General features: G+C 45.6%; 1 protein-coding gene and 1 pseudogene across 6 annotated transcripts in view; one reads left to right on the plus strand and one right to left on the minus strand.

Annotated features, from left to right (window-relative positions):
• Positions 1-24,567, plus strand: part of LOC129483347 (mortality factor 4-like protein 1) — a 225,020-nt pseudogene that overhangs the window by 127,676 nt on the left and 72,777 nt on the right.
• Positions 1-24,567, minus strand: part of BCL2L14 (BCL2 like 14) — a 54,992-nt gene that overhangs the window by 23,676 nt on the left and 6,749 nt on the right. The window contains exons 1-5 of one of the 6 annotated variants that reach the window (XM_063639662.1): positions 19,738-19,860; positions 17,970-18,020; positions 3,927-4,113; positions 3,409-3,568; positions 2,576-2,839 (exon numbers count right to left, since the gene is read on the minus strand). The gene's annotated coding sequence lies outside the window, so the exon portion shown is untranslated. Of the gene's footprint in view, positions 1-2,575; positions 2,840-3,408; positions 3,569-3,926; positions 4,114-17,969; positions 18,021-19,737; positions 19,861-24,567 lie in introns of those variants that run through there. The other 5 variants (XM_063639661.1, XM_055280627.2, XM_055280624.2 and 2 more) reach the window with 5 other exon arrangements.

The raw sequence follows: 24,567 nt of genomic DNA on the forward strand, positions 1-24,567 counted from the left end.
TTTGGGAGGCCAAGCTGGGCAGATCACTTGAGGTCAGGAGTTCAAGACAAGCCTGGCGGCCGGGCGCGGTGGCTCACGCTTGTAATCCCAGCACTTTGGGAGGCCGAGGCGGGCGGATCACGAGGTCAGGAGATCGAGACCACGGTGAAACCCCGTCTCTACTAAAAATACAAAAAAAAAATTAGCCGGGCGTGGTGGCGGGCGCCTGTAGTCCCAGCTACTCGGAGAGGCTGAGGCAGGAGAATGGTGTGAACCCGGGAGGCGGAGCTTGCAGTGAGCCGAGATTGCGCCACTGCACTCCAGCCTGGGTGACAGAGCGAGACTCCGTCTCAAAAAAAAAAAAAAAAAAAAAAAAAAGACAAGCCTGGCCAACATGGTGAAACTTTGTCTCTACTAAAAATACAAAATTAGCCAGGTGTGGTGGCACATGCCTGTAATCCTTGCTACTTGGGAGGCTGAGGCTGGAGAATCACTTGAACCCAGGAGGTCAAAGTTGCAGTGAGCTGAGATGGTGCCACTGCACTGAGTAAGAGAGACTCCATCTCAAAAAAAAAAATAATAAAAAAGAAAAAAATAAAAAGGTACATATCTGCAAGTATATATAGTGTATATATATATATATAAACAAAGTAGACATACTGTAAGATATGAAGGCGGGACTTTGGCTGGCTTCCCCAGCACCTAGAGTAGCGCTTGATGCTCTACCGACTGAGCTATCCGGGCTCTCTAGAATAGTGCTTCATACATGGTAGGTGCTCAAATGTCTGATGACTGACTGAATGAATGATTATAGGACTGCCAGACATTCAGAATACAGGACACATTCGGTCACATTTGAAGTTCAGATAAAGAGCAAATAATTTTTTAGTAGATGTCCCAAATATCATGAGACTAATATATAATAAATATTAGTCTAATATATAATAATATTAGTATATATTATGTCCCAAATAAAACATTATATGCTAAAAAACACTCATATTTGTTGTTTATCTGAAATTCCAATATAACTGGCTGTCTTGCATTTTTGCTTGCTAACTCTGGCCACCCTAGGAGTGGAAGCTGTTGCTGAGACACACTAAGACCTGCGGTGCGTGCAAGCAGGTAAAGCGGGCCACCAAGTGGGGTGAGGTCAGAATTAGGTGCGGCAGACTTGGTGGGGAAAAGGCTGAGTCTAGCAAGAGACCAGACATGGAATTTCTCAGGAGAGGATTCATGAGGCTTTTGATTCAAGGCTTCCTTTTGGACAGAGTGGCTCAGGGCACTGCAGGCCGGATGTGCACCCTGGTCCTTCAGGAACTGTGTCCTTGGGTAGGAGGCTGTGCCCCCTCGTCAAGCCAGTAACACTGTGCTGCTGAAGAACTTTCCATGTACGTTAAAAACAACCCAGACCTTTTTAATGTAACGCGAGGGCTTTAAAATTGTGTGTATGTGCGCGTGCATGCATGTTTGTGTGTGTGTGCGCGCGTGTATGTGTGTGTGTGTGCGCGCGCGCGGGGGGGTATTGTCGCTGGAGAGAGGGCTTCTTTAAGATACAAGCTTGCTAATGCTATTTCAGCAGCAACATCAGAAATCGGGGGAAAGCACTGAGGTCAAGACGGAATACTTAGTCCTTCCATTTCGTAAAATGTGAGATTTTTGTTGTCTTACAGGTTAGAAAGGCTGTGACTTGGCTCAGTCGACAGGCAAAGCTAAGAATGAGAGAGGAGGAGAGTGAGGCAGAAAGACAGTGCTCAGGCGCCGGCCCCAGAAGGAGGCGGTAGCGGAGGGAGCTCCCCCCAGCGGAGGGAGCGGGGGCCTCCGCCACAAGAGCCTGGAGAGCAGGGAGCAAAACAGAACAAATGGAGACAAAAGGGTTAAGAGGGTTTAAATGTATTTAACAAATGTAGATGCCGGACCCAGTGGCTCAAGCCTGTAATCCCAGCACTTTGGGAGGCCCAGGGAGCAAGATTGCTTAAGCCCAGGAGTTCAAGACCAGCCTTGGCTCCGTCTCTACAAAAAATGAAAAAAAATTAGCCGGGCGTGGTGGTGTGCACCTGCGGTCCCAGCCACTTGGGAGGCTGAGGGGGGAGAGTCGCTTGAGCCTGGGAGTTGGAAGCTGCAGTGAGAGCTATGATCGCACCAGTGCACTCCAGCCTGGGTGGCAGAGGGAGACACTCTCTTAAAAAACAAAAAGAAAGAAAAAAAACCCACTCACACAAACGCAGAGTTTTTCTTTCTACTAATCCTCGTTATAAATTACTTGATTGTTCGGTTTATAGCTAAGTCTTACTTTCAAGCAGCAGCGATCGAGTATTATCACAGGTTAGATCCCTTCTGCTTTCAGCTGTTCTACAGAAATTGTACTCTATACAAGAAGCCCAACTTTGGGGTTTATGGAAAGGTAAACCATAAGTTTTATGCTTATGTTGACAGAAGCCCTGGGTGGGGCCCCTGAATGCTGGTTCAGAACCTGGAGGGGAGATTTCCGTTCCCGAGTGAGACCTGTGAGGCTTATTCTAATTCAAGGCCGCAGAGGACACAACCCTGCTTCACGGCCCTATGTTTACCTTCCTGCTCCTTATCTATAACAAACCTGCACTCTCAGAAGCAAGGCTACAGAGGTTCTTTTCTTGGTCTCTTTCCCTCCCCGAGGTGGCCAGGGTCCTCCACGTCTGGCCCCAGCGTGTCCTCTGGGAACACTGGCTGCCTGGCCGAGTGTGCTGAGAGGCCGGCTGGGAAGGCCACACTGCAACGAGCACCTACATTCCAGGTATCAGCAGACGCACTGTCGCAGGGTTCTTGCTCTGCGGACTCACTTGTTGAGGTGAGATTTCACTTCCCTCCCGGTGGGTGGCAGCTAACGGATAAGCACACAGAGGAATCTGCAGCAAGCACCTCGTGTTTCCACACACAAAGGCGGCCACCACCCAGTGCCCCAGTTACGCTGGACACCTGGTTTGCTGTGCCTCTGCCTGTGCCAGCAGTGAGGGGTGTGGAGAATCCCTTGGCGGCTGTCCCAGCAGAAGAGCTGACTTCATGTGCTCAGGACACACAGTTGAGGCCTGAGTGGATCTCGTGGGCACTGACACTCATCCCCACGGAGCCTCCCACAGCACATCCTAAGCTCAGCTTGGTTCTGTTGTCCGGAGCCTCCCCTTCTGCCCCTCTCCTCTCCCCCTCACTTCGGACCTCTCAGGGTCTTCGTGCCTTCTGCCTGGACTGTTCTTTAATACCAAAGGTGAAATGAAGAATGAGAGAAAGTGCCTTAACTTCCCACAATAGAAGCTGAATGCCAGACAGAGCCTCAGGTCATATTTACCAAATAGAAGGTCCAAGGCTCTGATTGTGGAAAGAAGGGGACAGGGAGCTCACAGAGGAGGGAGCTTTCTAGAGGGGAGAGAGGAGAGAGAAGGGTCTTCCATTTACCTGTGCCTTAGACTCAAGGAATTCTCTGGGGGTCTAGACCTCCTGAGGATGAATGCCCAAGTTCCCACGAGGTACTCAGCACTCTGATCTCAAACCAGGAATTCCCAGGCTGGCTCCAGTCCCTGAATCCTTGTGGTCTCCAGCTTGGGCAGTGGTGTCCCTGGCCACGGAAAGGCTGTCATATCATCTCATACCTCCCCAGATACATAAGCAGAGGGGACTGAGTAACGTCACATACCTCAACCAGGAATGTGTTCTTAACTGAATGTCCCAAACCCTTTGTAGCAAAAGAGAAATGAAAAAGAAACCTAAATAACCTTTCTTCCTCTTTCCTGGAAACCCCGATAAACTAGATTCTCAATGTCATTTTGTGTCCCGAGACTTACATGATAAGAACTTTGTAATAAACCCAGTAAAAAGCTCCCTGAATTAGACTGCCTCATTTGGCAAACAGCTAAAGACTAGGCTGTGTCCTCCTGCAAAGGCTGAGAAGGAAGACTGGTGCCTCCTGGTGTTACCTGGTCTGGAAGCTGGCAGTGATTTCTTCTGCTTCAGGTCAGGTGGCGGTAAGGATATTTCTATACCTGAGTCTCTCTCCACGAAACTTAAGAGGAAACTTTCAACAGGTCTTCTTGGCTTGTCGTTTGGAAAAACTCATGTAGTTTAGAGCTCCAGGCTGTAGCTTCTTCAGGTTTAGGACTCAGGCTGAAAAGAGGCGTAAAGAAGGAGAACCACTTCCTTACTAAGCCCTGCCCCTGGCTTTTTAATTGAAGGAGGGGTTGATCTTTGCCCGTGTAATTTGACTCTAAAAGAATTCTATATCCATTACCTAGCACTCTTCCTGCCCTTTGGGATAACTAGGTGGGTGTTGTGATACTTCTTTACTATCCTTATCAGTTGTTAGTTGAACAAATGTTTATTGACCGCCTGACATGGTACAGGTACTGTACATATATTTAATCTTTTTTTTTTTTTTTTTTTTTGAGACAGAGTTTCACTCTGTTGCCCAGGCTGGAGTGCAGTGGTGCAATCTTGACGCACTGCAACCTCCGCCTACTGAGTTCAAGCGATTCTCATATCTCAGCCTCCCGAGTTTCTGGGATTACAGGCTTGCACCAGCACGCCCGGCTAATTTTTGTATTTTTAGTAGAGACAGGGGTTTCGCCATGTTGGTGTCAAACTCCTGGCCTCAGGTGGTCCGCCCTCCTCAGCCTCCCAAAGTGCTGGGATTACAGGCGTGAGCCACTGCGCCCGGCACACATATTTAATCTTAACAACATTGAGAGGCAGGTGTTACGATTCCCATTGCACAGATGAGGAAACTGAGGCTCAGAGAGGTGAAGAATCTTGCTAGGGATCCCTATCAGTTGAGCTGAGATCCAAATCATGCTCTTTCTGGCTTTACACTATATCATGTCACCTCTCCTATGTGACTCAAAGATTGTATTCAAGTGGAACCACTGGAAAAGCGTTCAAAAAGGAATCTAACCACAGCCATAGTAAAAATCACGAAAACCCACTGAAAGGCCAAATGTCATAATTTTAGAGATGGAATTCCCTGTTATATGAAATAGTAAACAGTTACATCTGATTTTATGCTCTATCCAAAGTCTTAAGTGAAACAGATCTATATGGCCATGCTTGCAATCATAAACCCTGGACTGCTGGTCAAACTGTGACGATGAAGGAAGTGTGAATAGTGAAAGGGGAATTAATGCTATTTTCGTAAAAGTGGGGAAGAACGGATCACTTAAATATTAGGCAAACAGATCCACAAGAGACAGACGGTAGTTATGGGAAACTATTTAGTAACTCGAGGTGAATTTTCACTGGCAAACTAATATTTTTTGCACCAGTGTGGTCAATGTAGAGGGTATTAAAGAAATACTAAGAATGATTTTTCTCTTTTTATAAAAACTTGCCATCTTTTTTTTTTTTTTTTTTGGATGGAGTCTCGCTCTGTCGCCCTGGCTGGAGTGCAGTGGTGTGATCTCGGCTCACTGCAAGCTCCACCTCCCGGGTTCACACCATTCTCCTGCCTCAGCCTCCCAAGTAGCTGGGACTACAGGCGCCCGCCATCATGCCTGGCTAATTTTTTTTTTTTTTTTTGTATTTTTAGTAGAGACGGGGTTTCACCATGTTAGCCAGGATGGTCTCGATCTCCTGACCTCATGATCTGCCCGTCTCGGCCTCCCAAAGTGCTGGGATTATAGGCGTGAGCCACCGTGCCCGGCCAAAAACTTGCCACCTTTTTTTGGGGGGGGATGATGAGATATATTCACTGGAAACAATTCAAGAATAAACAAGGCCTGGCTCAGTGTCTCAAGCCTGTAAGCCCAGCATTTTGGGAGGCTGAGGTGAGAGGATCACTTGAAGCCAGGAGTTTGAGACCAGCCTGGGCAACATAGTGATGAGACAAGAGTTCTTCAGGACTAGTTTGCAAGGTACAGGTTACAAAGACCCCACTGATAAAATGACATGTAGTAAAGCAGCAGCCCAAATCTATCAAAACCAAGATGCGATGAAAGCAACCTCCAGTCATCCTCACAGCTCATTATACGCCAATGATAATGCACTGGTGTGCTAAAAGACACTCACTCCTACCAGCCCCACGTCAGTTTACAAATGTTATGGCAATGTCTAGAAGTTACCCTATATTGTCTGAAATGGGAAAACCCTCAGTTCTGAGAAGTCCCCACCTTTTTCCCAGAAAACTCATGAATAATTCACTTTTTATTTAGCATATGATCAAGAAATACCCGTATACTCAATCAAACAGCCCATGCCATTGCTCTGCCTATGGAGTAGCCCCCCTTTTATTCCTTAACTTGCTTAATAAACTTGCTTTCATTTTACTTTGTTGGCTCACTCTTGAATTCCTTCCTGTGGGAAGCCAAGAACCCGCGTGGTCTCCCAGACTGAACCCCAATTTTGGGATTCATGCTGTGATAGACCCCATCTCTTAATTTTTTTTTTTTTTTAATTAGCTAGGCATGACTCACACATGTAGTCCTAGCTACTCAGGGGGCTGAGGTGGGAGGATCACTGGAGACCAGGTATTCAAGACCAGCCAGACAACATAGCATGGTGGCACATGCCTATAGTCCTAGCTACTTGGTAGTCTGAGGCAGGAAGATTTCTTGAGCCCAGGAGTTCAAGGGGGCAGTGAGCTAGGATCATGCTATTGTAGTTTAGCCTGGCGACAGAATAAGACTGTGTCTCAAAACAAAAACAAAAACCCTGTCTCAAAACAAACAAACAAAAACAAACAATAAACCCACAAATGCATATAAGCAATAATAAAATCACATCACATAGTATGGACTGCTGGAGTTCCGAGTTACATAACTAAACAATGTTGGTTGCAGAAACCATTTAGAATCCTGAAGAGTCTTTGTCACGCACAGCGGCTCATGCCTGCAATCCCAGCACTTTGGGAGGCTGAGGCAGGAGGACTGACTGTGTCCTGGAGTTTGAAACCAGCCTGGGCAACATGGTGAGACCCCATCACTACAAAAAAATAAAAAGTTAGCTGGTGTGGTGGAGCACACCTGTAGTCTCAGCTACTCAGGAGACTGAGGTGGGAGGATTGCTTGAGCCTGGCAGGGGGCCAGGGGGTTGAGGCTGCAATGAGCCATGATGGCACCACTGCACTCAGCCTGGGTGACAGAGCCAGACCCTGTCTCAAAAAAAAATCCTGAAAGGTTTTGGCAAGGCAACTATTAACACAAGGAAGGGGCAAACCCCACACGGAAGCTGAGGAGAGCAACTGTCCGCATCTCATTCAACTATGTTATCTCCACACCTAACAAGTTGGTCAGGGACGGGTCACAATACATGTTAGATATTAAACAGCAAAAACGAAAACCACTTTTCTCCCGATTCTAAACATAGACAGGCTGCTGTAGAAAACTTGTAAAACAGGGTCATAATAAGGATTGCCATAATGCAGTCATTCAGTGGGAAATGCTGCTAAAAATTTGGTGGACGTCCCTTCTTTTCTTTGAGAAAAAGCAGACACAGGACAAACTCTCTGCCCTCCCCCTCTCTACAAGGAAAGGCAGGATGATTCTTTTTTTTTCTTCAGACAGAGTCTCGCTCTGTTCTCCAGGCTGGAGTGCAGTGGCACAATCTCGGCTCACTGCAACCTCTGCCTCCCAGGTCCAAGCTATTCTCCCACCTCAGCCTCCAGAGTAGCTGGAATTACAGGCATGTGCCACCATGGCCAGCTCATTTTTTGTATTTTTAATAAAGACGGGGTTTCAATATGTTGGCCAGACTGGTCTCCAACTCCTGAGCTCAAGATATTCGTCTGCCTCAGTCTTCCAAAAGTGCTGGGATTACAGGTGTGAGCCACCATGCTCAGCCATCATAACTTCTAATAAACTTATTTTGTAAATAAAATTTTTTGGTGGCTGCATCATTCCAGTGAATGATAGCATTAAAAATATTCAGCCAGAGGAGAATCACTTGAACCCAGGAGGCAGAGGCTGCAGTGAGCTGAGATCGTGCCACTGCACTCCAGCCTGGGCGACAGAGGGAGACTCCGTCTCCAAAAAATCAAAATCAAAATCAAAATCAAATCAAATCATTCAGCCAGGCAACTATTTTTAAATGTTTTGTTTGTCACTGGGCGCAGTGGCTCACGCTTGTAATCCCAGCACTTTGGGAGGCCAAGGCGGGCAGATCACGAGGTCAGGAGATCAAGACCATCCTGGCTAACACAGCAAAACCCTGTCTCTACTAAAAATACTAAAAATTAGCCGGGCGTGGTGGCGGGCGCCTGTAGTCCCAGCTACTCGGGAGGCTGAGGCAGGAGAATGGCGTGAACCCAAGAGGTGGAGCTTGCAGTGAGCCGAGATGGCACCTCAGCACTCCAGCCTGGGCGACAGAGCGAGACTCTGTCTCAAAAAAAAAAAAAAAAAAAAATAATGTTTTGTTTGTCTTCAAGTGCTTACTGTTACAAATAATGCTGCAAGGTATAGCTTTTCATCTTTGCTCACATTTTCTATTGTTTCCTGAGAAATGATGCCTGAGAGTGGAATTACTGGGTATGAATATTTTTGAAATTGTTATATATGCTTTGAATTCACTTTAATCTATGATTCTGGAATTGATTTATATCATCACTGGAAATATATCTTATATAAAAATGGCTAAGAGTTTGAATAATATAGATAAAAAGCCCATCCTCAGGAAAACGTTGGGGTTTTTGCCCATCACTATGAGTAACCAAAGAAGACTTGAAAGGCCAGATGAGCAGATTTTAGAGTGGACACCAGATCACTTTGGGGCTATGGCATTATCCTTGTTTTGATTTCAATGATGAAACTCAATGAAATAGGATCAGAGATGGAATGAAGTAACAAAAGGCTGCGACTTGTTGAAATGAAAGATTTGGGAAAAGGAGCAGAGGAGAAGCGCCATTCATTATGAAGAACATCTGTGAAGGGGTCAAGATGCCACTCCCCAAAGTACACCACTTTAACCTTAAGATCATTTTGAGCTGAAGGCAATGAAGATGAAGCAGACACAAGAAAAACTCTCAGCCAGGTGCAGTGGCTCACGCCTGTAATCCCAGCACTTTGGGAGGCTGAGGTGGGTGGAACATCTGAGGTCAGGAGTTCAAGAACAGCCTGGTCAACGTGGTGAAACCCGCCCGTCTCTACTAAAAATACAAAAATTAGCTGGGCATGGTGGCGGGTACCTGTAATCTCAGCTACTCAGGAGGCTGAGGCAGGAGAATCACTTGAACCTGGGTGGCAGAGGTTGCAGTGAGCCGAGATTGTGCCACTGCACTCCAGCCTGGGCAACAGAGCGAGACTTCGCCTCAAAAAAAGAAAAAAAGAAAAGAAAAAAAAGAGAAACTCTCTGCTCCCCATGTCTGCCTACCACGGACAACAGGAAGATTCAAAATCACTGGAGACAATTCTGGCCCCCCCCCCTTTTTTTTTGAGACGGAGTCTCGCTGTCACCCAGGCTGGAGTGCAGTGGCACGATCTCTGCTCTTAAGCAGCCCAGAGATGGCACTGGAGGAACCTACATAACCAACCTCACTAAGGCAATCTTTATCTTCCATTACTTTTCCCATCTACTTACCTTCCCACAGTTTGCCACCTCCAGAAGCCTAAAGCTCTTTCCCTTTGTCTTGTCACTTGTTTTTTTTTGAGATGGAGTCTCACTCTGTCGCCCAGCCTGGAGTGCAGTGGTGCGATCTTTGCTCACTGCAACCTCCGCCTCCCGGGTTCAAGCGATTCTCCTGTCTCAGCCTCCAGAGTAGCTTAGATTACAGGTGCATGCCATCATGCCCAGCTAATTTTTGTGTTTTTAGTAGAGACAGGGTTTCTCCATGCTGGCCAGGCTGGTCTCAAACTCCTGACTTAAAGTGATCCGCCTGCCTCGGTCTCCCAAAGTGCTGAGATTACAAGCGTGAGCCACTGCACCCGGCCTGTCTTGTCACTTCTTTACAAATTTATTTATTTTTTAAAAAAGTGCTCTATAAGCCCAAGTTCTGACCACTCCCTTGAGTTACTCATCGTTGAGCAATCCTGTGTGTATGCATGTGTTAATAATAAACTTCTGTTTGTTTTTCTTTTGTTAATCTATCTTATGTCAGTCTAATTTGCAGGGCCCCAGCCAAAAAACCTAGGAAGGTAGAGGAAAAGTAAATTTTCTTCTCCCCTATACCTGGAAGAAGATCCTCTAATTTGTGGTTTGAGTGAAGACAAAATAATAGAAGGACTGAAGTGATAGTGCTGTGTTGCTATAACTGGCCTGGCCAGAGACGAGATGGAAGACGTTCTTAGTACAGAGATCACATCCTGCACCAAGGCAGGAGGTAATTGTGATAGGAGATCTGACTACCATGACTTCCATGGAAGACTCCTGATAAACAAGGGTCATTTCACACTTGATGCTAATATCATCTCTTAAGTCAAAGGAAGCCACGGTGATAAACATTGTTCTATCCTTGCGTTTGGCTGACAAAGAGGCACTGGTTGGTCTCATAGAAGCAATGGGAACCTTGGAGAAAGAATGTTCATCTTACTGTAAAATCGGAGATGGCTGAGAGAGAATTCTGAGCCTAGTTGGGCAAAATTTTTAGAGTAAAGATAGACATGCTGTCATGGCCATGGCTCCAAAGAGCCCTAACAATAATAGTTCTTATTTTACTGAGTCCATGCCAATTATTAACTCAGCTGTGTAGTAGGCACTACAGTTATGCCCATTTTACAGATGAAGTAACTGAGATACAAAAGAGTTAAGTAGGTGGGATATGGTGGCTCACACCTGGAATCTCAGCACTTTTGGGAAGCAGATTGCATGAGGCCAGGTGTTTGAGACTAGCCTGGGTAACATAGTGAGGCCCCATCTCTACAAAAAAAGAAAAAAAAAATCAAAAAATTTAGCCAGGTATGGTACTGCATGCCTGTAGTCTCATACTCTGGAGGCTGAGGTGGGAGGATCACTTGAGCCCAGGAGTTCAAGGCTGCAGTGATCAAACCACTGCACTCCAGCCTGGGTGACAGAACTGTCTCAAAAAACAAACAGGCCACAGATGGTGGCTCATGCCTGTAATCCTAGCACTCTGGGAGGCTGAGGCAGGTGGATCGCTTGAGGTCAGTTTCATGTGCGTCCGTGTGAAGAGACTACTATACAGGCTTTGTGTGAGCAACATGGCTGTTGATTTCACCTGGGTGCAGGGGGGGCTGAGTCTGAAAAGAGAGTCAGCGAAGGGAGATGGGGTGGGGCCGTTTTATAGGATTTGGGTAGGTAAAGGAAAAAGGGGGGTTCTCTGGCAGGCAGGAGTGGGGGTCACAAGGTACTCAGTGGGGGAGTTTTTGAGCCAAGATGAGCCAGGAGAAGGAATTTCACAGACAATGTCATCAGTTAAGGCAGGAACAGGCCATTTTCACTTCTTTTGTGGTAGAATGTTAGAGAACAGCCTGGCCAACCCCGTCTGAAACCCCGTCTCTACTGAAAATACAAAATTAGCCAAGTGTGGTGGCACATGGCTGTAATCCCAGCTACTTGGGAGGCTGAGGCAGGAGAATCACTTGAACCTGGGAGGCGGAGGTTGCAGTGAGCTGACATCGTGCCACTGCACTCCAGCCTGGGCAACAGAGACTCTGTCTCAAAAAAAAAAAAAAAAAAAAGAGTCTGGGCACAGTGACTCACGCCTGTAATCCCAGCAATTTGGGAGGCTGAGGCGGACAGATCACCTGAGGTCAAGAGTTTGAGAACAGCCTGGCCAACGTGGTGAAACCTCGTCGCTACTAAAAACAAAAAAAAATTTAGCTGGGCGTGGCGGCGCACACCTGTAGTCCCAGCTACTCGGGGAGGCTGAGGCAGAAGAATTGCTTGAACACAGGAGGCAGAGGTTGCAGCGAGCCAAGATGGAGCCACTGTACTGCAGCCTGGGCAACAGAGACTCCATCACAAAAAAAAAAAAAAAAAAGAAAGAAAAGAAAAACAAACAAACAAAAGACTTAAGTAAAATTGCCCAGGGTCACAGAAGCACATGAAGCAAAGCTGGAATTTGAGGGAGCCCAGGCAGTCTGTCTTTAAAGCCCATGACGCTAACCACTAAACCTGACCATCTTCTTCACATGGTTCAGAGGCAGCCGTTTGTTGATGTTCTTCACCTCTTTTCTGGACTTGCTATTACTGCTTTTTGACTTTGGTGTAGGGAAAAATGGAAAGATTTGCAATGGGCAAAGAGATTAGTGGATATCCTTTCAATGGAATGTTAGAGCCTTTGGGGATTATCTGACTTTATAGAGATATGCTTATTTATTTGCTTTTGATTATGCTATTTTACAACTCCTTAGAAACAAGTTAACATATAGAAAACTGATAGTAATGCAAATAATTCCTTGCATATTAAAATGCAAATAGTCTCCCATGGAATGCCATTGTTTATTATCCTGTAGATATTAACCAGTTTTTCCAGTTTTGCCTGTTTGTAAATTTATTTCTGTATTTCTTTTCTTTTTTTTTTTTTTTTTTGAGAGGGAGTCTCGCTGTCACCCAGGCTGGAGTGCAGTGGCGCGATCTCTGCTCACTGCAAGCTCCGCCTCCCGGGTTCACACCATTCTCCTGCCTCAGCCTCCCGAGTAGCTGGGACTACAGGCGCCCACCACCACGCCTGGTTAATTTTTGTATTTTTAGTAGAGACGGGGTTTCACCGTGTGAGCCAGGATGGTCTCGATCTCTTGACCTCATGATCCGCCTGCCTCGGCCTCCCAAAGTGCTGGGATTACAGGCGTGAGCCACTGCGCCCGGCCTGGTATTTCTTATCTGACTATAAATGTGTGGTAGTTGGAGTTTTCTCCTTTGAGCTGGTTTTAATATTTTGCTGGCTCCAGTTAAATGAGTTAAATAAAATATTTGCCACATGTTCTTTTATATCATGTGAGAGTCATGATTTTCCCCTTAAAAAATAATCTTTAACGTTGGTTAAATCACTTAAATTATCTGGACCTCAGGTCCCCTTCAGGCTCTTTGATTGCATGCTTAATTGATTGAGATGCATCTAGCTAGAGATCTCAAGGTTCTGTTATTGATTGTGTTTTGTTTTTGTTTTGAGATGGAGTTTCGCTCTTGTCGCCCGGGCTGGAGTGCAGTGGCGCAATCTCGGCTCACTGCCACCTCCGAGGTCTTCCAGGTTTAAGCGATTTTCCTGCCTCAGCCTCCTGAGTAGCTGGGATTACAGGCGCCTACCACCACGCCCAGCTAACTTTTGTATATTAGTAGAGACAGGGTTTCACCATGTTGGTCAGGCTGGTCTCGAACTCCTGACCTCAGTTGATCCACCCACCTCCGCCTCCCAAAGTGCTGGGATTAGGAGTGAGCATGAGCCACCGTGCCCAGCCTATTGACTGTGTTTTAATCAATGGCTCAGTTATTTACAGATAACACAGGTAACAATAGAGCATAGTATTTAGGGCTCAGGCTCCTCAGGCGCAGTCTTGGAGTCAAATTCTGATTCTGCTTCTTACTATAGATGAGGGGTTTAGGGAGTGATCTGGAGAAAGAAGCAAAAAGGATACTTGATTGCCAGGCTAAAAAGGAAGCTCTTGGATAAGCTCTCACTTTAAATGTATACAAATAGTGCCCACAGGAGATGTTAAGGAAAAATTTACTCTTGACACTTGTTAAAAGGGTAAGGCAGATTTTATCCGGGACTGTCGCAATTGGTGTAGGGACCACTGCAATAGGGTCTGTAGTCAGGGAGAGAAACTGGGCTCAACTCTGAATGCAGCAGAGGCAAGTGGGGATTTGTAACCAAAGAGTCAGGTGGGGTCAGTGGGTGGAAAATTACTAAGGGGAAACACTGGGAGTCAGGGGATTCTGGCTAAGTTGACCTACTGCTATTTTTGCTGAAGACCAGGCAGGGTGATCAGACATCGCCTGGGGGATGATGAGGGATGAGGAATTTGATCAGATTTTGAGGGTGATCAGATATTGGGGGTGGGGGCATGCCCAAGGATGGGGCCTAATTGGGCTCAGAGGAGCCTGACTAAAGTTTGGTCAAGGACACAGTCTTTGTCAGTGGCTATGAAAACACAAATACGAAAGGGTGTGATAGGCCTGAAATAAGAGCACTGGACTGAACGGAGCTTCTTGAAAATGTTAATGACAGAAGAAGGGATTTTTCTGGTTTATTCTCAACAACAGAAGGCAGAGACCAGGCAGAACCGCTGAGTCCATTTGACTTCTGTATTCTCTACCAAGGAAAACAGTCTCAGTTGGAAATGACTGAGAGAAGTTGAAGTGTTCTGCCTGTGAGGAGAGGGCACAGGTGTGTTTTGCAGCTGTAAGTGAACTCGGGCCCAGAGTAGGGAGACCTAGGGCCATCACTGAGTGGTATCCGAGGACTGCAGGTGGCTTGCACTGTTTCAGCAAGTTGGCGGGTCTCAAAAACCCTGCATTGATGTTAATTCCTGCAAAATCTGAAACTGGGGTATTAAATGGATGATTTATGAACCGTTAGAATGGTGAGTTTCTTGTGTTCCTGGAGAGTAGATCAGCACAAACGAATCCCATCTCCCACGGATCAGGGGTGTCTTTGATGAAGTGCACGTTCACTCTAGCGAGGCTTCTGACAACGATCTCATGAGATGCATGTGAACGAGTTGGAGAATTGCTGGCTAGATGAAATTGCAATTACAAAACTTTTCAGATGGTTTCCCACGTATGTGCACTTGAATTGTGTGTTGATGGAATGAGGGTCTTGACCTTTCTGCATTGTTTACTTTTGCATCTCCTCTCTTTTCTAGATGTGTGAGTGGGAGCAAATTGTTCAACCTCTCCAGCCCTCAATATTTTGTGAAAAATGCCTCAATCTCTAACTGTTTATGACTCTGAGTAATTGGTTCATACACACCTGGAGGGATGTCATTTTCCTCTGAATTCTCTCCCTGATTCTGTTTCATCATTTTTCTTTTTTCTTTTTTTTTTGAAATGGAGTCTCACTCTGTCACCCAAGCTGGAGTCCAGTGGTGTGAGCTCGGGTCACTGCAACCTCTACCTCCTGGGTTCAAGCGATTCTCCTGCCTCCGCCCCCTGAGTAGCTGGGACTACAGACACGTGCCACCACGCCCGGCTAATTTTATATTTTTAGTAGAGACGGGGTTTCACCATGTTGGCCAGGCTGGTCTCGACCTCCTGACCTCGTGATCTGCCCGCCTCGGCCTCCCAAAGTGCTGGGATTATAGGCATGAACCACCACGCCCGGCCTGTTTCATCATTTTTCATGATTGACTTAGATAATAAGTGTGTAGAAGATGTGAGGATGCTGCAGAGAACATAGATAAAAGTTCAGGCCCTGGAGTCAGATAATCCTAGGTATGGATCTTGGGTCAGTCCCTTCCTAATTGGATTTTTTTTTTTTTTTTTGAGATGGCGTCTCACTGCGTCACCCAGGCTGGAGTGCAGTGGCACGATCTTGGCTCACTGCAACCTCCACCTCCCAGGCTCAAGCAATTCTCCTGCCTCAGCCTCCCAAGTAGCTGGGATTACAGGCATCCGCCACCATGCCTGGCTAATTTTTTGTATTTTTAGTAGATATGGGGTATCTCCATGTTGGCCCGGCTGGTCTCGAACTCCTGACTTCAGGTGATCCCCCCGCCTTGGCCTTCCAAAGTGCTGGGATTACAGGCATGAGCTACCGTGCCCAGCCCCTAATTGGATTTTGAGCAAGCTTCTTAACTTCATTAGACTTGGTTTCCTATCCTATTAAGTGAGAATAATAATAATATTCAACTTTCTGTAAAGACTAAATGATTATATGAGGTATTACATTAAACAAACAAACACGTAGCAGGGTGTCTGGCACAAAGTCAGGGCCCCCATAACGGTCAACTGTTTTTGTTTATGTTACTACTAAGCTGGGAGAGGTGACATTAGGTAACCTATCATGTTTCAAAATTATTGTAGGGTGAAACTATGAGCTAAAACCTAGAATTTTATAGGGTTCAATGTAAAACTCAACATTTAGGTTGAACTGATCAGCCGCACGTGAACAGAATGGGAGAGACCTGGCTTAAGAGTGGCTCATGTCAAAGGCATTTAGGGGTTTTTAGGTGATTGTCAGTTCCACTTCAGTATGCGGTGGCTTCCAAGGAAGTCAAATCGTCTGAGGCTGAGTTAGTGAGAACGCAAAAGAAGTTATAGTGCTGGCCGGGCGCGGTGGCTCACGCCTGTAATCCCAGCACTTTGGGAGGCCAAGGCGGGTGGATCACCTGAGGTTGGAAGTTTGAGACCAGCCTAACCAACATGAAGAAACCCCATGTCTACTAAAAATACAAAATTAGCCGGGTGAGGTGGCGCATGCCTGTAATTCCAGCTATTCGGGAGGCTGAGGCAGGAGAATCGCTTGAACCCAGGTTGTGGTGAGCTGAGATTGTGCCATTGCACTCCAGCCTGGGCAACAAGAGCGAAACTTCGTCTCAAAAAAAAAAAAAAAAAAGAAGTTACAGTGCCATTGTAACCTTGTCCTGGTGCAGACTGTGTCCCCTGAGCTGTGTTCAGCCCTGCCCTTGTGTTTTTCGAGGAAGAAAAGCAGGGAGTGAGACTACTTGCCTTCAAATCCCAGCTCTGCTATTAGATTAGCCCTATGGACTTGGGCAAGTTATTTAACCTTTCTGTGCCTCAGCTTTCTAATTTGTAAAATGAGAATAATAAAAATTGTATCCATCTCACAGGGCTGTTATGAGGATTCAGTAGGATGTAAATGTAAATATGTAAGGTGTTTCCAAAGGTGTTTGGCTCACCCACATGCTAGAGAAATGGTGGTGGTTGTGCTGGTGGTACCATCATCATCATCATTCTAAGGACATTGTCCATGTCCCCGAGGGACCTGATCAGAATGGTGATGGGTGCTGCCTCAGTGAAACAAGAATACTGAATTCATGAACCATCTTGCTCTTCTACTACCCCTGCCGCAAACACACACCTCACTCCCTTGATATGGGCAGGCTTCTCACTTTTAGGCTTTGGCCTAAGTTGGAATGCTCAAATGTATACTCCCTTTGGTCTCTATCACTAAACTTTAGAAATCATCTCGTTCAGGGCTCTCATTTTAGATATGCTCAAGGTCAAATAGAAACTAAGAAACCAAGGTCCTGATCTAGCAATCCCACTTCTGGGTATTTATCCAAAGGCATTGAAATCAGTATGTTGAAGAGACACCTGAACTCCCATGTTCATTGCAACATGATTTACAATAGCCAAGATATGGAATCAATCTAGGTGTCCATCAACAGTTGAATGAATAAAGAAAATGTCGTATATATACACAATAGAATACTATTCAGCCTTAAATAGGGGTGAAATCCTGTGATTTGGGACAACATGGATGAATCTGGAGGACATTACACTAAGTGAAATAAGCCAGGCACAGAAAGACAAATATTGCATGATCTCACTCATAGGTAGAATCTGAGAAAGTTGATCTCATAGAAGTAGAGAGTACAATGGTGGTTACCAGGGACTGGGGTTGGAGGGGTGGTTGGGAAAAGCAGAGAGGTTGGTCAAAGGCTACACAATTTCAGTTAGACAAGAGGAATAAGCTTTACTGATCAATTGCACAGCACGGTAACTATAATAAGTAATAATGCATTATACATTTCAAAATTGCTAAAAATAGATCTTAAATGTTTTTACTGCAAAAAAATGGTAAGTTTGTGAGGTGATGGATTTACTAATTAGGCTGATTTAATCATTCCACATTGTAAACCTGTATCAAAACATCAAATTGTACTCCATAAACATATATCATTACTACTTGTTAATGAAAAATAAAAATAAAATGAAAAACAAAGGAAAAAGAAAAAAAACCTCAAAAAAGAAAAGGAAAACAAGGTCCTCAGGCCTGTCCTGTTTTCTTTCCACTCACCACCCACCTCCTTCTCACATCTGATTGTTGAAGTCTTTCCAACTCCAACTCCATTCCACTTCTTCTTAGAGCCTTTCCAGTTCCCCCAAGGTAAGCTGGGCTACTCTTTCCTCATGCCTATACCACTGTAATTTGTGTGTAGCTATATTACAGTACTTACGGTCCTTGTTTTAGTGTCCATCATCTATGCCTCTCTCTTCACCCTGTTTGCCTAAAGAGCAAGGAGATAATATTCACTTTAGGGTCCCACTTGGCACAAGCATGGTGCTTTGCATATATTAGACACTCATGAAATGCTCACTGAATTGGGTATTAAGATTGTGTAACGTGGACTATTTATCTTAGAAAAGAGAAGATATAGGAGGAATGGAATTGATTCTCATGGAAGGATTCGATTCAGCTACCTAGCGCCAAAGAGCAGAATGGGGACCGGGGGCTGAAAGTCACCAGGGGGCAAATTTGATCCGGCTGTGTGGGGCGGATTCTTCCCAGTGACAATCATTTAATGAGGAGATGGGTGCCTCATGAGAGGTGAGTTAAGGTATTCAAGCAGAGGCAGGATGGCCACTGTCAGGAGTGGAGTAGAGGGGAACCCTCGGGATTCCCTGTTTATTAGCTGAGTTTCAACATCACTAGAAACCTCGGTGATGTTTTAGGGTCACACGTAGCTAAGGACTACAGCAGACGCATGGGGTACCTGATGTGCGAACAGGGTTGAGACAGGCCTAGCACTGCCCAGTAGACCTGAGTCTGGCTTAGGTTCATTCTTGGCTCTTGCTAGTCTGCAAGAAGCTGTACTCACAAAAAGCCAGCTCCTTTTCCCACCATCTCTATTTATTAAGCCCTCCCTCACTCTTACACACCCTGCTCACTGCTGTCTGGTGCCCCTACAAGGTCAATTTCACGCTAAACTTTACTACAGTGAAAAGTCCTGAGTTTCATCTAAAAGCATTTGAGGTGTCTCAAGTTAAATTCTAAAACCTTTCAGTTTAGCTTCAGTTTATGGTGCCATTCAACCCTTATCAAGCACTTCCCCCAAAAGGTCCTAAATCCATCTCTTATGCAAGCTTCCACGGGCTGCATGAGGCCCAGGATAGCTTTGAATGCGGCCCAACACAAATTCATAAACTTTCTTAAAACATTGTGAGATTTATGCATGGCCATTCTTTTTTCTTTTCTTTTCTTTCCTTTCCTTTTCTTTTCTTTCCTTTTTTTCTTTTCTTTTCTTTTTTTCTTTTCTTTTCTTTTTTCTTTTCTTTTTTCTTTCTTTCTTTCTTTCTTTTTCTTTCTTTTTTTTCTCATCAGCTATTATTAGTGTTAGTATGTTTTATGTGTGGCCCAAGATAATTATTCTTCCAATGTGGTCCAGGGAAGCCAAAAGATTATAAATAGGCTCTTAGACTTGAAGCTATAGTTTTTATAGTTCTTCTGCCTATTCTATTTCCTTCTCAAATTATGGGTCTCACTATTCCTTTTCAATTTGGGTTCCAGGTCTACTCCTATAAGCTTCTGGCTAAAACCTTTCTGTTTTTGCAGACTGCTCACTAATGAGTAGGTCCCCCTTGGCATTTTGCTCTTAGGATCTGATTTTCCATATTTTTGAGGCTCTTTCAAGACTCCTGTCCAGCCTTTGCATGCCAGGGCATTGGTCGTGGCCTCCTATTGAACCCACCTCCTCCCAAGTCCATCTAGGTCTCTTTACAACACAGTTTTGCTCCCTACCCTTGGCCCTGAGTATTTCTGCCCATCTGGCCTCATTCCTCAGGTTCTTGCTCAGGGAGCACAGTAGAGTATCTGCCATATATCAGCCTGATACACGGATTGTCTCCCAAGCATCTTCCTTCACACATTAAATTTTAGGAAGTATCAAACTTAAGAGTGGACTCTATTTCAAAAGCACATTTATAAGGAACTTATGTAGCACTCACATTTTCCCCTTGGAGTAGCGTTCTTCTAGGTGGTTAGTTCTGCCAGGGGAGCCCAGGGGAGCCCATTTAGCCTCCAGGATGAAGTGAAAGCCCTGGAACCTTAGACTCTTTGGGAGGAATAATAGTGGATAGAATACGACTGCAGTGTAGAACGGTGTTTCTACGGGAAACTATTTTCAGAGTTCCGCCTTGGATTGCTGGGATTCCTTTTCTTTTTTTTTTTTTTTAGATGGAGTCTTGCTCTGTCGCCCAGGCCGGAGTGCATTGGCACGATCTCGGCTCACTGCAACCTCTGCCTCCCGGGTTGAAGCGATTCTCCTGCTTCAGCCTCCTGAATAGCTGGGGCTACAGGCGCTTGCCACCAGGTCTGGCTAATTTTTGTATTTTTAGTAGAGACGGGTTTTCACCATATTGCCAGTTTGGTCTCAAACTCCTGACCTCGTGATGCACCCGCCTCGGCCTCCCAAAGTGTTGGGATTACAGGCATGAGCCATCGTGCCTGGTGCTGGGATTCCTTTAACTGTCTGCAGTGAGACTGGGCAGCCCCTACCCCCATATTAAAAGAAAAGAAAAAAACACACCCTGCAATATATTGAGGAATCACTGCATACCGGGCAGTGTAAACTCATTATCAGTCATGTCGCTTCATCCTCACATAAACGCCGTGAGGTGGCACTGCTGATATCCATATTTTACTAATAAAGATATGGAGCTGAAGAGACTGCTCTCAGTGGCTTTGGACAGGGATTCTCATAAATTCTGGGTGGGTGCTAGGAAAGGAACAAGGAGTCTAGAACATTGAAAAGGTGAGCAGAGAGTCAGAGATGGGACAGAAAATGGAATAAAGATTGGGGCAGAGGCAGCCTGGCGCAGGGTAGGACATTTGTAGACATTATAGAGAGTCGACCCTTGAACAAGATGGATTTGAACTGCACAGGTTCACTTATACACAGGTTTTTTCCAGTAAAATCTACACTGAGTGTGCCTGCCTCTCCTGCCTTCCCTTTTACTTCCTCCGCCTTTTCTGCCTCTGCCACCCAGAGACAGCAAGAATAACCCCTCCGCTTCCTCCGCAGCCTACTCAGTGTGAAGACAGTAAGGAAAACCTTCATGAAGCTCCACTTGCACTTAACGAAGAGGAAATATTTTTCTTCCTCATGATTTTCTTAATAATATTTTCTTTGCTTTGGCTTACTTTATTGTAAGAATACATTATATAATTCATACACGAAATATGAGTTAACTGACTATGTTATCAGCAGGGCTTCCCAGTCAACTGCAGGCTCTTGGTAGTTAAGTTCAGTAGAATATTGAGCAGATATCAGGCTGACTCCTTTTTTGGGAATCAAAAGTTATACACGGATTTTTGACGACGTGGGGGTCAGCATCCCTAACCCCACATTGTTCAAGGGTCAGCTGTGTTCCCTTCCCTGTGACCTGTCTTTTGGCAAAGGGAAACTCAGATCCTTTTGTAGGGTCTTTGAAACAATGGACAATGGCCACAGTGGCCCATGAGAGGGAAAAATATTTACATGGCAGTGCTGGGGATTCAGTTCCCACAAATAGGAGATTTCCAGGAATTTCCACAACACACACACAGACACACACAGGGATACACACACACACACAAAGAGACATATACACAGATACACAGACACACAGACACACACACAGAGACACAGACACACACACACCCACACAGGCACAGACACACATGCACAGATACACAGACACACACAGGCACACAGAGACACACACACAGAGACATAGACACACACACCCACACAGGCACAGACACATGCACAGATACACAGACACACACAGACACACAGAGACACACACACAGAGACATAGACACACACACCCACACAGGCACAGACACATGCACAGATACACAGACACACACAGACACACAGAGACACACACACAGAGACATAGACACACACACCCACACAGGCACAGACACATGCACAGATACACAGACACACACAGGCACACAGAGACACACACACAGAGACACAGACACACACACCCACACAGGCACAGACACATGCACAGATACAAAGACACACACAGGCACACAGAGACACACACACAGAGACAAACATACACACAGACACACAGAGAGACACAGATACACGGACATACACACACACAGAGACACACACAAACACATACACACACAGACACACACAGACACATACATAGATAGACACACACAGACACACACAGGTGCACACACAGGGAGACACAGACACACAGAGGCACACACACACACACACAGGCACACACACGCAGACACACACACAGACACACAGACACACACAGAGGCACACGTTTTCAATGTTTCCCCTTCTTCCTAACTCTCATTCCCCCTGACTTGGATGAAGCAGGTGGAGTGGGGGAGTGGGTAAGAGTTACTGCAGTAAGAAGAGAAAGTCGCAATAGGTATTTTTAGTCCTGGAGGTGGTCAAGGATGGTAGTAGTGTCCTTCAACCACCCCAGCTTTTCACCTCCTCTGCCCCATATTCATGCCTGTTGCCGCATAACTTCACAGTGCCCTCCCACCACGCATGAATGACCTGCCCTGTCCCCTGGTTCTGGGATCAGTCATGTGACTTGCTTTTGTCCTTAGTGTGTAAAAGCCATGACTCAAATTCGGGCTGGAGAGAGGTTTGTCCACTAGAACTTGTTTTCTTCTTCCCTTTCCCTTTCTCTTTCCTCTCCTTTCCCTGTCCTGTCCTGTCCTGTTGTGTCCTGTCCTGTCGTGTCCTGTCCTGTTGTGTCCTGTCCTGTCTTGTCTTGTCTTGTCTCGTCTCACTCCGTTACCCAGGGTGGAGTGCAGGAGTGCAGTGGTGTGATTTTTTATTTTTTATTTTTTTTTGAGATGGAGTCTCCCTTTGTTGCCCAGGCTAGAGTGCAGTGGCGTGATCTCGGCTCACTGCAACCTCTGCCTCCCAGGTTCAAGCAATTCTCCTGTCTCAGCCTCCTAGGACTACAGGCGCACGCCACCATGTCTGGCTAATTTTTGTATTTTTAGTAGAGATGAGGTTTCACCATATTGGTCAGGCTGGTCTTAAATTCCTGACTTCAGGTGATCCACCAGCCTCAGCCTCCCAAAGTGCTGGGATTACAGGCATGAGCCACTGCACCCAGCCAGTGGTGCCATCTTGGCTCACTGCAACATTTGCCTCCTGGGCTCAGGCGATTCTCCTGCCTCAGCCACACGAATAGTTGGGATTACAGCCGTGCGCCACCACGCCTGGCTAAGTTTTTGTATTTTTAGTAAAGATGGGTTTTCACCAAGTTGGCCAGACTGGTCTCGGACTCCTGACTTCAAGTGATCCACCTGCTTTGGCCTCCCAAAGTGTTGAGATTACAGGCGTGAGCCACCGCGCCCAGGCTAGAGCTTGTTTTCTCGGGCACCTCAGCTATGGCCATTAGAACATGCCCAGGCCAGCCTGCTGAGGATGACAGATACAAGAAACGGAATCAAATTCTCCAGTTGACCTAGAGGAACCCAGCCTAGATCAGCAGCACACACGAGTGAGGCCAGCTAAGTTCAGCAGAGCCACCTGGTCTGTATCAGCAGAACCCTGCCAACTTATGAAAGATAAATTTAGTTTTGTATGTGTATGCCCTGAATTTGTTTTTAAAAATTAACTTTTAATTTTGAGATAATTGTAGATTCACATGCAGTTGTAAGAAATAATCAAGATCCTGTGTACCCTTTACCCATTTTTTTTCCAATGGTAACAGTATAATAGCACAATGTTATAATCAGGATATTGACATTGCTTCTGTCAAGATACAGAACATTTTCGTTACCATAAAGTTCCCTCATCCTGTCATTTTATAGCCACAACCCGTGACCTCCTGCTCCCACCCCCTCCATAACTCCTGACAACCACTAATCAACTCTTCATTTCTAGAATTTTGTCATTTCAAAAACATTATGGAAATGAAATGAAATCATACATGGGTAACCTTTTGAGATTGGCTTTTTTTTTTTTTTTTTTTTTGAGACGGAGTCTCGCCCTGTTGCCCTGGCTGGAGTGCAGTGGTGCGATCTTGGCTCACTGCAAGCTTTGGCTCACTGCAATCTCCGCCTCCCGGGTTCACACCATTCTTCTGCCTCAGCCACCCGAGTAGCTGGGACTACAGGCGCCCGCCACCGCACCCAACTAATTTTTTTGTATTTTTAGTAGAGACAGGGTTTCACCACGTTAGCCAGGATGGTCTCGATCTCCTGACCTCGTGATCCGCCCGCCTTGGCCTCCCAAAGTGCTGGGATTACAGGTGTGAGCCACCGCGCCCGGCCAAGATTGGCTTTTTTCCCACGCAGCCTAATCCTCTGGAGATTCATCTAGGTTGTTGTGTTTATCAAAAGTTTGTTCCTTTTTACTGTGGAATAACATCCCATAGAATGTACCACATTTTGTCTAAGCAGTCACCTATTGAAGGACATCTAGATTGCTTCTAGTTTTGAGCTCTTGTGAATATAGCTGCTATAAACATTTGTGCACAAACTTTTGTGTGACTACAAGTCTTCATTTCTCTGAGATAAATACCCAGGAGCTCAATTGCTGGGTCATATGGCAGTTGCATGTTTAGTTTTCTAAGAAACTTCCAAACGCCACCATTTTACATTCTCACTAGCATCATATGAGTGATCTAGCTTCTCTGCATCCTTGTCAGAATTTGGTGTTGTCACTATTTTTCATCTTAGCCATCCTGATAGATATGTAGTAATACTGCATAGCAGTTTCAACTTGCATTTCACCAATGGCTTATGCTGTTGAACATATTTTCACGTGCTTATTTGTCATC

The sequence above is a fragment of the Symphalangus syndactylus genome, chromosome 5 (assembly GCF_028878055.3).
Source record: "Symphalangus syndactylus isolate Jambi chromosome 5, NHGRI_mSymSyn1-v2.1_pri, whole genome shotgun sequence".
Classification (NCBI taxonomy): Eukaryota; Metazoa; Chordata; class Mammalia; order Primates; family Hylobatidae; genus Symphalangus; species Symphalangus syndactylus.